The sequence below is a fragment of the Taeniopygia guttata genome, chromosome 9 (assembly GCF_048771995.1).
Source record: "Taeniopygia guttata chromosome 9, bTaeGut7.mat, whole genome shotgun sequence".
NCBI classification, from domain to species: Eukaryota; Metazoa; Chordata; class Aves; order Passeriformes; family Estrildidae; genus Taeniopygia; species Taeniopygia guttata.
Genome location: NC_133034.1, coordinates 9,200,737 through 9,212,827, shown reverse-complemented (window position 1 = coordinate 9,212,827; position 12,091 = coordinate 9,200,737). Strand labels below are relative to the sequence as shown.

The 12,091-nt window shown below is 42.4% G+C and overlaps 1 long non-coding RNA gene across 1 annotated transcript in view; it reads right to left on the bottom strand.

Annotated features, from left to right (window-relative positions):
• The window catches only part of LOC140684692 (uncharacterized), a 30,127-nt gene extending 24,872 nt beyond the window's left edge, over positions 1-5,255 (bottom strand). Inside the window, exon 1 of the long non-coding RNA XR_012057349.1 lies at positions 3,543-5,255. This is a non-coding gene — a long non-coding RNA (uncharacterized lncRNA). The remainder of the gene's footprint in view (positions 1-3,542) is intronic.
• Between the last annotated feature and the right edge of the window lie 6,836 nt (positions 5,256-12,091).

Sequence of the window (12,091 nt, the reverse complement as noted above, 5' to 3'; positions counted from 1 at the left end):
TTCTCCACAGCCTGAGTACCAAATAAACATTTTAACTGGGATTCCAGGGGAAACCTGAGCAGCAGAAAATAATCAGAAAACAAATATCATGGATGTAGGTAAGGAAGAGCAGATCCTCTCCTTACCTTGCCAGGCCTTGACCAGGCTGCCAGCAGCTCTGAGAGAGAAAATCTTCCTTGCCAGCCTCCTGGAAGGTGAGAGTAAAACCTAAAAAGCACTTCAAAACTGAGTCTGACTTCAAAGAGCCCTGCTGGGGGACCTGCACCTGCAGCTTTTCATATTTTCTTACCATGTTTGACTGTTTATCATTAAAATATTTGTTCAGCCAGATCATCACAACAAATCCTTTAATGGATCTTAGGCTGAAAAGAGTTCAGCCTGCAAACATAGCAAGTAAAACCATAATCTTCCATGAGGAAAACTTTGATGTATCATAAAATACCAGTTTTTTTCTAGGGGTAGATACACAGTCAAACTTTTTTTCCTTCCTGTGGGCTTTTCAAGACTTGACAAATCTCTGAGCCCTTATTGACCAGGCACAGCAGGAATCCAGGATGAGGAGACCAGCTCTGAAATCCTCCCACTGTGCACAGGCTCACACAGGAAAAGTCTTCCTCTCATGTCTAGGAATCTCTAGTCATAGAAACATCTGCAAAATTTTCAACCAGGATGGTTCTCAAAGAATCAGGGAAACTTGTGATTTTTACCATCAAGGACTTGGCTCCATCTCATTAGATTCCAAAAACTAAATTTAACCATGTAAAAAGCTTTCTTGATCTCTGCCCATCCTTGTTATAGAGCCTCCTTTACCATAGTATCGGAGTGCTTCAGGATGTTTAACATTTATGCTCACAGCACCCCAATACAATGGAGAAATTTCTTCCTTTTGTAGGCTGGAAACTGAGACACAGAGAGACCAAAGAATCTCATTCAAGAATTACAGGACCTATAAGGACTAGACTCCAAACCCGAGTCCTTCAGGCTCACACCTGTAAGTGATCCTCAAAATCCACCAAGTCCTTAGTCTGTCTCAAATGCTTGGCATCATCACCATCATCACTTTTTTCATATGAGGATGCTGGAAAAACCACTCATCAGAAAGTCAGTGCTCAGGATAGAAAGGAAACCGGATGCTCTGAAATTATAAAAGCAAGTCAGGTCAGAGAATCCTGGTTAGGGCAGTGAGGCACATCCCCATTATTTATTCTAATAAATGGGCCTCTCTGGACCATGCAGCAATACCCAGAATTTCTCTCTTGGCATCAGCACCACGCAAGCCAGCATGAATACTGGAATATTTTGAACTTGTCTTACTTTCTCAGACACTTAAGCAGCAGAAAGTTATGATGAAAGGGATATTATGTGGCTGTGTGTCACATAATGGAACACTCTCTCTGAGCAATTGTGTAAAGAGCAATTTTGTGGGTTTTATTGAATAACTCAAGATAATTTAAACCTCCATAACAGGACAGTGAGAATAAAAAATAGCTCTGTTATAGGAAGACACGTCCTCACATAAAGAATTCTAGGGGTGGAACATTTAGGAATATATTTGAATTTTAACTTTTTCAGAAGACATTGCAACATTTTAAAAGGAGTAGTTTTTGTTCAGACAATCCAATGATTTAGTTCATAGCATACAAGTTCTGAATGTTGTGCACATATGATATGTACTGCATACAGTACATAAGTGCTATACAAAAAAAAATAGAAAGGAAAAGTCCTTTTTAAAAAAATATTCCCAGACAGATAAGCCAGGTGGATAAGGGCAGATAAGGAAAAAAAATTTCTTTGCACATCAAATATGTCTCCTGCAACTGTGCCTACACCTACTTCAGCTACCTCCACTCATACCCTTAGAACTTTAGATAACAGACAGATTTTTGCCAAGATATTCCTGCTAGAGGGCTGTTGCACAGCCTTACCAGGGTCTCATCAATAACATCTAAGGAGCCAAAATACAAAAATTACACACACGGTGTTGGTTGTTTTTTTTTTTTTTTTTGTGGTGGTTTCTTTTTTGTTTTTGTTTGTTTGTTTTTGTTTTTTAAGGGTAGTATCAGCATCAAAAGATTCAGCTACTTACCTCCATCTATCCAGATTACTAGTGGCAGATCCGGAGAGCTGATTTTGGACCTTGTGCCCCCCAGCCCTCTGTTTAGCCAAGTGCTAACAAAAGTTATTAGACATGTCACTGAAGACAAAACCACTGAAAATACACCCTGAGACACAGTGTCCAAATTTAGGGACTGTTTGATTCTCTAATTCGTTTTAGTTCCTTTCGTTTTCCCTTTTAAAGGAAACACCAACACCACATTTTCCTCAAGGTGAGAATTATCTGAGCAGTGCTACTGTTAGCCTTGCTGGGGGAATAACACCCAAGCAAGCAATGACAAGCATAATCCAGTTCTCCCAAGAACCCAGATGCAGTGGCAGGTAGCCAGTCTGTGATCTCATCCACACTGGGGCAAAGCCATGGCAACGGCAGAGCCAAAGAGCTGGAGCTGCTCGGGAGATGGGCACAGGTTTGCAGCACCATGCAGACAGCCTCTGCCAGCAAATGGGAAAGATCTAGATCAGCACCTGGAACGGACAGCAGCACATTGACACACCACAGAAAGATTTTCCTCTCTCATTTGGGCATTTTGTTGTTAGGCTTTTCAAGTAAATTCTAGAAAACCCAGGCTTCAGGCAGATGTCAGCAAGACTTTGCCAAGCGCTCGGCCGCAGGAGGTCAGGGTCAGAGCGGCTGCCCCACACTCCCTGGCACGGCTGCTTGGCCAAGGCACCACTCTGAGCCTTCAGGGTGCCCTGCAGACCCAGCAGGGGCTCTGCCCCTTGGGCAGTGGCTGCTGTGAGCTGGGAGATGTTCTGGAGAGTGTGGCAGCGCTGCTGAGTCAGACCAAGGGGAATGACTCACCCAGACACGTCAATGAAAGACAATATTTCTTCTCTCCAGGCTGCCTTTGTGCCTTGTGTTGCCTTGTGCTTTTCATCCTAAAGGACAGGGTCCCTTTGCACCTTTCTAGGTTACAGCTGAGCAGTTTTCAACAACACAGAGTTTCAAAATGCTGCTCTTTCTCAATGTTTCTCTCACAGCAGATGCTTTGTCCAGTGCCTAATATAAGACACAGTTGCCACTGCAGCAGAAACCACGAAGAAGGCTGGATGTAAAGCAGAGGCAGGGTCAGGAGGGTAGGCTGGCTGCTGTTCCAGCAGAGAGACACAGGACAGCCTGATTCCCACCGTGGCACAGCAAATGGCTGCACACTTACCCTCCTCCAGCCCTCTCCAAGCACTGTGACCTGCTGTTTGCTCTAGGCATGACGTGGGAAGAGACATCAGGTCACAGGAAGTACGTGTAACCATGATGCACACATGTTTAATTGGACAAATTGTGATTTTTTGTAATTTATGATTTCAAGACTCTTTCAAGAAGAAAAGGCAAATGCTCTCCAGAGACACAGGTACTGCCATTACCAGGCTGCTCCCTGCCCCCTTGCTGGGGGCTTTGTGGCCTCTGTGGTCAGTGATGGGCTTACCTGCAGGCTCTTTGCTCCTGAGACCTTGTACGGACTTCTCTTTGTTTTGAAAGGTGAAGCTCACAGGCATCTGGGTTCATCTTCTCAATCCAAATCATCTTCCAGGCTTGTGAAGGTGATAGTTTTATTTTGAACAGCCTCCTTACATCACTACCTAGCATTTGTGCATGTGTGTTTCCATCTCCTCAAACAGGGGATACCATCTGCAGGCTCAGTAACAACAACAGAACTACGTAAGAAATGATGGAAAAACCAGATCTGAAGGGGATGTCTGTATCACAAACAGGGATATAAATCAAGGCTTCAGTCACAAGCCTATCAAAATAGGCTCATAGGCCCATATTTATCCAGCATTGTTTCATGACCCAGTTTACTTAACAGGTCTGCAGGAAAATCTGGAGTTTTAACAGCCAAGTGTAAGTCAGGGATTGAAGAGTAGGCGACTACAAGTTGACTCTAATTGAGGACTTAACACCATTTAGTTAGAAACATCAAGTATCATGCCTTATTTGAGACAATCCTAAGAACTGGGAGCACATCCTACCTTTCTGATAATGCTGGGAAGTTATTTTGCACCAGACTTTAGAGGTGGTACAAAGAACAAGAAATTTGCTTGCAAATTTCCTTCCAAAACAGAGGAAAGCAGAAACTCTGGTATTTTCATTCAAGCTGTGGCCCTAGCATGTACACCTGCTCTGTAGCACAGGAGACCTCTGACCTTTCCATGGAGAAAATCACTGAGCATTCAGGGAATGTTCTCTTGGTCTTGAGAATTTACTCAAGCCTGGCCAGCCAGGGGAGGGAGAAGAGGGTGTGCTGAGCTTCTTGGATCGTCTTTGCTTTAGTCAGTTCTGCTCAATTTAGACAGATTACAACTGTTCACTCACTGTGGGTCACACCTACCCACCAGCACATCACTGGGATCCAAAGAAGTGTTAGTGAATGTGTGTACTGCAGCAATTTTCTTAGAGAAGACACCAAGAGTTGGCAATTTAATGGTATAATTAGCACTCATAAAAACTCTGCTTTCTAAGAATAATCACAAGAAACAGAAATATGAAGTGGGAGCTTATAAAATGTTATCAGTTTTGTCATCTCTGGTGTAGGAAAGCCTGCCAACTGGCCTCAATTCATTCTTCAAGGGCATAGTAAATGCTGGAAAGTAGATTTTCAGAACAGCTTTACTCCAGCCGCCTTAAAAATCTGAACAGTTTTCTCCTGTTGAGAAAACTCCTTCCTTGAACAGCAAAACTAAAGTATGTCACCAGATGTAAAAATTCTCTGGTTAATTAATGAATGAGTTAATTGTAGTTGGCTGCTGTATATAAGCATTGAAGTACAAAGCAGCAATATTCAGTTTTAAATAGAACTGACGAGGGTACAGCTTGAGTACATTTATACATAGGATCCAAGAAGCTGAAAACAGCAATTGGCACTGGAATTTGCACAGGTTCATTAAATATAAACATTTCTGCAGATTTTGGGTAGAATTTAGGGGAAAAGACAAAACCAAGAGTCAAAATTTAAATCTGAACTTACTTGGTTCCAAAGCAGCACCCTTTTGCTGCCCTTGCTTGGTTGCTTGTCACAGAGCTGCCCTGCTACCCATCGGGCAAGTTGCTGATGCCAGGCACGCCTGTGCTCCAGCTCCAGCTCCCAGCACCGATGGGATCAGCCTGTGCCCCTCTGCTTCATCAGTGCCTGCACAGGTCAGTCCAACCTCCCTCTTTTCCTGGGTAACCTAAAACTCGGGTACTCAACTTCCATTATTGCAATATACATTCCCTTAGGGCCGTAATCTTAATCACCCTTCTAATATTGTGCTGTTGATGTGGGATTCAGGTTTATTTATCACCTTTCTTCTTATCTCTGCTGTTCAGAGTGGGTAAACACTGCTGGAGTGTTCCAAGTCACTGCTCTTTTTCTTCACAACCTGACACCCATCTTTATTCTTTGCATCTCTCTCAAGAGAGGATTATAAAGGTAGATTTGCCTGGCTTTTGCATAGCAGTTAGGTAAACAGAGAGAAGATAAAAGAGTTATTCAGCTGAAATGACTTCTCCCTTTTTCCCAGTTTCTAACCCTTGGCCCAGGCCTACATTGAAAATCAGGTGTGGCCTAAGGGAACATGAACTTCTCAGGAGCCACACATCTGCTCATTCTTCCCAGCTGCAGATGTACACACCCAGAGAATAAACAATAGGTTCAACCTGCTTGCCACTTGCATCCGTACATTAAGCAATAGAGATCATCTTGGGAAAAAAACTACAAACAAAATGACCAAGAAATTAATTAACAAACCAGTTTCACTTTTGGTGGCACTGAATTCCCAGCAAAGGAAGGAAGCATTTGGGAAATAATTTATTTTGATAGGAAAAAGTCATTGATTCCACTGGGAAGCCTCAAAGCTCAGCTGCAAATTCCAGTTAAAGATATTGTAATGAAGATGAGCTAATATACAGCAAGGTGTGAGGATATGTTGGTAGAGGAGTAGATTGTGCTTTTAACAGAGTTCAAGGGACGTTTGTGGGAAGGGCTTGTGAGCAGAGATTCAGGAGATTACAGGATGCAATTCAAAGCACCAGAGAAAAAGCAATAGGGAAACAACAGTAGTTATTTTTAACTCTTTGATGTGTTTATGAGTTTTTTAAGAGCTTTATAGACAGTACTTTAAAAAAGGGCTTGAAAAGCTGCTTTGATTACTGGAGTGGGAAAGATCACCTTAATTATTATCTCATCTCCAACACTGTTTCAGAGGAAAGGGAGTGCTCCACCTATTTTGAGAGGGAAAATATCTCACCAAATCACCCAAAGTGGGACCATTTCAAGTTATCATAAATTCTTGCAAAGTTTTCCCAATATTAAGAACTTGCTCAGTGAGAGGAATAACCATGAGCTTCCTCTCCTCTGAGAGACAGGACTGCCCTGCAAAAGGCTTTGATAAGCCTTTTTAAAACTTTACTTAGGATGGGGTTCTTAGAAAATATATTGAGTATTGAACACAGCCCCTCCATGACGGGCTGATGGCAAGCTGCATGTTCACCACAATATCCCACTTTAGATAGTAAAATCTGCTCCTAGAGTGGAGCAAACCCAGCCAGGAAATTAGGTATTTAGTTGCTACCAGTAGATGTACATTATTAGTAAACTTTCTTTGAAAATACCTGATCATCTATTATTCTTGTAAATAATTATGCAGTTTGAATGAAGTTCTAATATAGCTGAGCCAGTTAATTATCCACAAAAAATGAAGGAACAGAGTGCTCCTATGTAGTTTCCCATAAATCTGAGGTGCTCAATAACAACTGGAATGGGAATTCATTGTTAGGTTTCTTTTAAAAATCCCAGACTCTTCAGATGAGAGAGAAGGGTCTGAGAGGAAAAACAAAACACAGGCAAACAATGGAAGAGTACTCTGCTGAAATTCAAATATCACACATGGTTTCTGATTCTGCTTGAAGTCAGTCATGTTTAATGCACAGCTCATCAAGCACAAATGTGTCACTCTCTTTGGAACACTGCATTTTCCTCCTTCCTTCTGGCAATGTGGGTTTCTTCCTTTACAGATCCCTGCATTACAAGACAGTCCTACGTTCCTTTGTTTCATCTTAAGAAATAAAACAAAAACCCCCTCTTTTTTCTTTTAGGGACCTATTTTGTCATGCTGATTTTGAGGCAAATCAAAATGTGCAAACTTGCTCTAATTTAATTTTATTTGGAAGATTAGCAATAGCTGTTCCTGCAAATATGTAGGAGAGAAATAAACTGCAGCTTTTTCACACATAAGAATCTAGGGAAAAGCAGGCTCAAACTGGAATATTCTTGGACAGCTCCAGATGTGAATATGTCTGGATTTCCAACAGATTTGCAAGTGGGCTTCTTGGCTAAGATCACTAGAAACACAAAGACAAGGCATGAAGGTCCAAAGGAGAGGAAAACCTTTATATTTTCCTAGCCATGAAATCACTGAATCATAGAAATATACAATGATTTGGGTTAAAAATCTTGTTCCAACCTCCCTGCCATGGATAGGAAAAGGTATCAAAGTCATCAGCATCTTGTCAAGCAGTGCAAAGATTTCATCCAACAATAAGGAACCTTATATGACATGCTTCTGTTTTGTCTAGCACACAGATATTCCCTGTACCTCCCCAAGCAACCAGCAGATACCTTCTCCTCTAATGTGCCAAATTCCCATCAATGTAAAAGCTTTAAATTCCACAACACCACAGCTGTGGTCAACAGAATTCATAATAAGAAACAGAACATAAATTGTAGCTGGCTTTTAGGCTTTCCTCAGATCCAACAGCATGGGTCCCTTGCATTCATTTTAATAGGAATGGTATGACTTTTTCTGTCAGAGAGATGACTGGTTTGTTGTTTTTTTTTTTTTTAATATTACTATATAACAGTACTGATATTTGCCCAGGTCTTAAGCTTCAAGGCAACTTATCTTCAGAGATATAAGGTATTAGTTCAGGGGAGATAGCAATTTTGAATTTAAAATTACTTTTTGTCCTCTGTCATACCCTTTTCTTCCAGTACAGTATTTATCCACAAAAGTGGACTTCCCAAGGGGTCACACTAATACTAGAACACCACCTAAACAGGCAAACATGAGTTAATTTCCATACATACATACCACTCTAGCTGGAAAACTTGTCCATAATAGGCCACTACCCAACCAGTTAAAGCACTGTTTGACTGTATCCCTTCCTATTACTAGAAATCTTGCAGCTCTGTAGGAAAGACAGTAAACATCACAGGGTTATTAAATTTCTGCCTCAAGGTACAGCTGTGAAGAATGGGTACTTAGCAACCAGGAACAGAGGAGCACAACATGTTCCATCCTAATGGCACATTTCACAAGGAAATACAAAAGCTCATATCAGCCTGTAACATCTAGGCCAACACAACTGATCTCCACAAACAGCTCCAAGCTTGTAATTGGCAGGAAATGAGCAGATTTCAAAGTCTAACATGTCTGGGAAATATAACTCAGCCCCTCATCTTCCTTGACATTTTTGTCCTTACCATCACCATATTTTCCAATTGGATTTAAATGAGTAATCTCAGTTTTAAAAGGTTGGTTCAATATTTCCATTGGTTATTAAGGTCGGGGAGTCAAGAAATGAGAATGCTAATTTCTGCAAGCAGATTGCCTGACATTTGAGCAAGATTGAAAATTCCATCAATATGGCACATTTTTCTTCGTAAAAAGTTCGTGTAATTTCTTAGGCATTAGTCAACACAAGTCAATCCTGAGTGACAAAGAAACAACAACCTGAATCCTCTGTGTCATGTCATCCAGTCTCATTGGAATGTTCATGAGAAGGGAGTACAGTTTACACAGCAGAAAGTGAATCCAACACAGCCTGTACACACCTCAGATCTGATTGGGAAACCCATATGAGGATCTGATTAATGGAGGGGATAAATTTAGGGTGCAGCTAAAGGACCATGTGCATGAAGTCACCATATAGGCATAGGAGAAGTAGCAAGTGGTTTGGGTCCCAGGAACTGGCTGCAAAAGTCTGTATCCATGATTTCACTAAGGCAACATGAGGCACAGAAAAGGAAGGACTATTCTGGTCCCTAGACACTGGGACATCCCATTTCTAGTGAGTGTTACCATGTCTCGGAGGCACCATGCTGTAAGACCAAGCCAGGTTTCTGCCTGGAGAAAGGACTGGATGAACCTCAGTGCTCCTTTAGCTGCAGCTTTTTCAAGCTTTGCTGAGTTCTCAGAACACTCACCCCTCTCCTCCTTTGCTGGCAGCCAGTGGAAACTCTGCCTTCTTTTATCCCATTTCAACCTCCAGCCACATCAAACTAAGGCATATTTAGAATCCCTTTGGCTTGGCAGCAGAGGGGGAAATACACCCCCAAGTGTATATCATTCAAATGGTTATTTAATGAGCCTGCTGACTTGTGTGGGAGCTGCAGCCAGAGGAAATAAAGGCTTTTAAGGCATCTTCCTGATTGTTCAATAAATAGATCTATAGCAGCAAGAGGGTTCCTGCTTTACAGGACATCAGAGGAACATCATCATGCTGGGAATCACTCAGAAAGCACCCAGCTCCTCAGCTGCGCTGCAAACAAGGAACAAACTGGGAGTGCCATGGAGGGAAATACATCAGACTCATAGATGGGAATAATGTCAGGGTGAGGCCAATTAGAGACTTTTAGAGGCTTAAGTTGAAAAAAAAAAAAAAGCCTTTGAAAATGCTCCAGGGCTTCCTGCATACATGAAATGTTGAGGATTAGTGCACTCTTTTCCTTCAAGTGTTTTTCCTTTCTAAGATCCCCCAAGAAATGTATATGGTGTTGGAGAAACATTCAGTTAACTTGAACATGAAAAATAAAAGAGGGAGGAAAAATATCCCCACAAACACTAAAAAACCCTCCCATGCTTTAAATTTTAATTACAAGAAATCATTCCCTTCAGCATGCCAGCTGCACAGTCTCTCTCTGCTATTTGGTTGATTGGGGTTTTTTTGCAATTTCTTATGATGTGATTAAATATTGGCTATAATTTAGAGAATATATGTTGGTCTGGAGTTCCTTTGAGTGATGTGGCATGGGGTATAAGATGTATTGCTGCTGTGTCCTGCTTCCAATGTCACTCAGACCTGAGACCATCCTGTTATGTCCCCATGGGCAGCTCCTGCTGCCTGGGGATAAAATCCCTCTATTGCCTGCCAACAGGGGGGATGGATTTGCTGCTAAGAGCCTTTTCCCTGTGTGTCTTCCAGGCAGTTGTTTTGCAATACATTACAGGAAACAAAGATTTGTTTCCTTTTGAGTTTTGTCCTTCCTTTGGAGCTCCATATGAGCAAAAAGGAATGGAAGTAACCTTGCACATAGCCCCCTGTAGCTATGCATATAGTCCAATTATAGGGAAAGGAAGGTTACATGCACATGCTAAGTGAGACAGAGAAGAATTATTGGCCATGTTTGACATTTCAGTTTTTTATAGGATTTTTTTTTCTTGTCTAAGAGCAGAGTTTGGTTAAATTTTAACCAAAATGCAATAAACAGAATGATCACAAATGAAGCCTGAATATAAGTTAAATCTCCTAAGACCTTCCAAAAACTTCAGGAAAAAGCAAACTTGATAAAGGACAAAATAAACTGATTTGAAGTACAAGCTACTGTTTCTAATAACCCTAATTAAAACACTTATGTTGGTCATTTCGACAAATCCCTGCGGCATTCCCAGGATTTGTGAGCTCCCTCTCGTGGCCGCGTTAACAATTCTGGGCTGGTTTTTATCAGCCCAGATTAATGTGATGCGAAAGGGCAGTTTGTCATCGCCGAAGTAGGAATTGATTTTAATCTCCTCGGCAGCTAAATGAGTCACCAGAGCTCCTGCTGAATCACTGTCACAAGGTGGGAGGTGGATTTTGCAGCCTGAGGGTAGATGGGAGCTGGGCAGCATTGCTGCTCCAGCCTCTCCATCCCTCCCTCTGTGGCAGGCACATTCTTCTCTCTCTAAGGATTTTTTCATAGAGGAGCACAGAGGAAAGAAACAGAAAACAACTTCTGTCTCTGCTGCTTGACACAAAAACCGGCCCTTTTCCCTGGGAAAGAAAACTCAGCAGTCCAGGTTCCTGATGTCAGTTTGCAGGGTTAGCTTGGGACTGTCAGGGCAGCACAAGTCTGAGGAGGGGCAGCTGGGGTCAGGGACACATCCTTTGCCGTTTGGGTGTTTTGCACGCAGCCGCCCCATCAGGGCCACAGGGCCCTGAGCACAAACATCGGCCCTTTTCCAGGATTGTTTGAGCCTGATGGCCAATCTGATCCACCTGTGGTTGGACTCACGAGAGAGGCTCACGAGTTGGGAGTTAGATTTGGTAGCTAGAGAAAGTAGGTTTGTCGTTTTAGTATCTTCATTTATATAGTATATTAATGTATTTTAGCATAGTTATAATAAAATAATCATTCAGCCTTCTGGACAGGAGTCAGACATCATTTCTTCCCACCGGGTTCAGCTGCATTTACAGTACTCCATCCATCTGGGGTGGCAAGGGCTGCCCGGGGTACCAGAGCAGCTGTGCTGCTTCTCAGGGAGCCCAGGAGCAGGATGCCCTTCCCAAACCACGAGCTGCCACTGCAGCGTGTCATGGCCAGGCTGCTGCAGCACAGATGTGCAGCGCAGCAGCAGGGAAGGTGCAGGTGATGCAGGGGAGCTGCGGTGCTGCTGGCCCCAGCGGGCAGGGCAGCTTGGGAGGGGGGCCCATTTCTAGGGGCCATTAATGAGGAGAAAGAGAAACATCCAGCTACCACACCAGTCTGTTAAATGAGCTGCAGGGAAGTAATGGGTTGAGAGAGCAACAGAGAGATTTGCAAAACAAATCTTACACAGTTCTGAAACCAGAAGCTCCAGGGTTTGGAGGCTGAGCTGAAAATTACCTTTGTAAAAATAAAAGGTCATATCGTGCAAGTATATCATATGAGTTCTGGCCTGCTTTTTAAAGTGGCAGAATGCTATTCACAAATTTGTGGTATCAATTTGCAGACAGTCATTAAAGGCATGACTGAGATTT